Below are 3,699 nucleotides of genomic sequence, written 5' to 3'. Positions count from 1 at the left end.
AAGTTATTACATTCCTAATGTTCTAATAACTATTGATTTTAAAAATCTTAAATGTTGAAATATATCTTACTAGTAATATAAAGTCTCAAAATTTGATTTGCTTATTGGTAACTGGTGGCTAAACTAAACACACAATCATACGTTATTTTGATTTTTATGAGATTATTTGATAATGCTATAACGCTCCCTGGCGGTCATTTAAATACAAAAAAAAAAATTTGTACAGTCTTGCTATTTAAAAAAAATACATTTTTATAGGTACAGTTTTTAAAAAAATATGTAGTAATCAATATAAATTTAAACTGCATTTTTTTTTTGTTTATTCAAAAAATTAATTAGAAATATCTACTTTTAAAGGGAAAATATGTGTTCTTTTTTCTAATGTTCTTCAAAAACCAAAAGGTTGCTGAGCTCACCAATGCATATAAAACTAAAACTTTTAATAAGTATATTTAAAAGTCTTAGGGAAATGGTTTTACTTAAGCGATTAATCAATTTTTGAGATTAAAAAAAAACTTTAAAGTTATAAAACAGAAACAAAAACAAAACTATACAGTGCAAAACTACTTATTATTTTAAGGTTTAACTTAAGTGACGAATTTAGTAATTAGTTTTGAACTGGTAATTACATTTAGTAACAACAAGCGATACAAGAATGTTTAATTACTAATGATAAATATGTATATCTGAGTTTTAAAATTATTTTGATTTAAAATTTTTATTTTAAGTTAATTAACTTTGCAAAAAAAAATGAGTAAAAAAAGTATTGAGCAACCTCACGTCTGTTTAAAATCTTGATAGCTACAACAGAATTCAAAAAAATTATTACAAGAATATATAGTTTTACACACCTTAGCAGTTAATTATTATTAGTTGATTTTTTTTACTTGTAAAACTTTCAAAAATCTGCAGATAAAAGGAAAGCGACAATAAGGTTTTTATTCTGTGAAAATTTTTATATTTTTAGATATTAGTTACTAAACTAATAATCTAGTAAATTATTGTTATAAAGTTTTAGATTTTAGCTCACTTTTAATTTCACATATCCTAAATTAAAAAAAAAAAGAAATGTTTAAACCTAAGATATGAGGCTTATCAATAAAATTAAATAATCTTGCATCCAGCGTTTTTATAAAATAAATAATTCACCTTCATTTACAAAGTTAGCTACTTAACTTCAACCGTAATATAATAGTTTGAATTTTTTTAGGGTTAAATTTTGTTTACATAATAAGACTTCAAACAAACTCCTAAGTATACATAATTTTTGTTGGCTTTTAAATATATTTTTTTGTGGAAGCACAAAAATTTCATTAAGACAACATTCTATTAAGGTAGTATTTAACCCAGAAATATAATTATAGGTGCTTTAATAAAGCACTGGATAGTTAAAAAATTTAGAGCTTAGTTGTAGTTTTTCACTAAAATATTTGTTACAACAGTATGCTTTTAACTAAAAAGTACATCGCAAGCTGAACTTTGCTGAATTAGAATAAAACGTACTATAAAGAAATGAGATTTTATAAAAGGTAAAGCTTAAAATTTTTATCTATTCATGCTCTTAAAAAAACTTAAACTTGTAAAAATCTTAGGAAGCTCAGATTAGATGAATATTCTTTGTCAAGATCAATTTATGACACTTCAGTTTTTTTGCTATGCCTAGTGGCTTCTTCAGATAGTATATCACCAAAAATATTAAGTATACCTTCAATATTTAAAATAAATAGTTTTGTTTTTAAACTAAAATCTGGTAATACTAATCAAAATTAGTAATTAAACAAACCTCTAATTGGATGATTTTCACTGTTGCTTACTTTATTGTGTTTTTTTGGTAGCAAAACTTTATCACCTAACTCCATCTCTTCTGCTATTAATGAGTAAAAGTAAGGTAATTACTCGAATACAAATAATCTTTCATATATTCATAATTTGTATTTATTTATTTATATCGTCATTTTATTCTTAAAAATTTAATTTATTTTTATGCTTGATCATAACGATATGGGTAAGATAAACACGACTGAAATAATAAGTTTTTAAACATGTTACAGAAAACTTAAAACACACTATTATAATAAAATCTTTATTTGTTTGAGTTTTTTTTAACAATAAAGTAGATGATCATTAAAAAAATCACTCACTATCAATAATATCCATCAGATCATCTAAAAGTGAATTTTCATCATCTCTGTTTGTATGATCACATTGTGTGTTTTTTGATGTAAATACAGTTTCTTTAGTTGGATTATTGAAAACAGGATCATTATTTGTCTTCATGTAATTGTGCTGATTCTCATGGTCAATTTGTGGTAAGTTTAAACTATTTCCATTACCAAAAAATACTTCACTTCTATGACTTCCATTGTTGTTTTTAATAGTGAGTTCTCGTAGTTCTTTGCTATTGTCTGATTCTAGTTGATTTCTTGGTTGCTTAAAGCTTGTGCTTTGATCATCAACTAAGTTGTTTTTACTCTTTTTATTTCTTTGATGCTTAAACCAATTATTAACTTTTACTATATCCACCCCAAGATCTATGCTAATTCTTTTCCTATCTTCTAAACTTGGGTTTTTACATTTTTCATACTCCATTTTCAAAATGGCTGTACCATCAGAAGAAAACTTTTTATACTTTTTTTGTTTAGAATAATTTCTTCCTCCTGCTCTTTTAGACATGAACCAAAAATGTACTCTGAGCGCATAAACGCCAAGCTCTTTGCTAATTCTTAACTTCTCTTCAGTACTTGGATACTTACATTTTTCATACTCATTCTCCAAAATTTTTACCTCTTCAGAAGAAAAAGGTATATGCTTTTGTTTTCCATCGTTCTTCTTTTCTTTACAACTAGTATCTAGTTCTTTATTCGCATTGTAACGTCTATTGCAAAACCACTTGTATATTGTTATAACATCTATACCTAAATCACTGCTCAGTTTTTCTATTTCTTCTCTGTTAAGTTTCTTGTTAACTTTTAAAACCATATCAAGTGTTTCTTGCTGGTATTGGTTAAAATATTTTTTTGAAGCGCACTGAGCACGTCTACTTTTAAAGTATTTGTTTGTGTCATTTACGTCTAATTCCAAATCATTGCTAAGTTTTTCTATTTCTTCTCTGTTTGGCCTATGGTTTGTATTGAAAAACATATCAAGCTTTTCTCGCTTGTTTTGGTTAATTATTTTATTAGAAGCGTGACTTTTTCTCTTAAGGCTCTGTCTTTTGTTATTAAACCATGTTTTTAAAGATTTTTCCGTTCGTTTTGTCTTAAGACTCAAACTTTTGATGTCTATTTTGCTAGGTTTGGATTTTTGTTTGAAAAAATCTTTCAAAATTTTTTCTTGCCATGGTTTCAATGTTATATATTCATTGTGTTTTACTGTTTCTTCTTGCACAGGTGGTTGGTATTCAGTTTCTTTTCCTTTTTTTGAAGTACTTGACAATGCTTGACTTACTTGAACACCTGGAAAATTATGAAGTTTGTTAGAAGTTGTCTGATCTACACATATCAAGGAAGAAGGCAAATAACTTATTTGTCGACCGTTTTAGACTGACTGCTATCTGTGCTGCATTACTATATTATCAACTGATCCTATATTAAATAAATAATCAGTTGAATGCCATACAGTGAAGTATTTAAAAATTTTTTAAATATTGATTTAAACTACTGGAATTCATGCAGTTACGAGCTATTTGTTTTCTAAAAA

This window comes from Thalia democratica, chromosome 6 (genome assembly GCF_965202585.1).
Source record: "Thalia democratica chromosome 6, ktThaDemo2.hap1.1, whole genome shotgun sequence".
Classification (NCBI taxonomy): Eukaryota; Metazoa; Chordata; class Thaliacea; order Salpida; family Salpidae; genus Thalia; species Thalia democratica.
The sequence above is the reverse complement of the archived record's forward strand: the minus strand, read 5'-3'. Positions refer to the sequence as shown.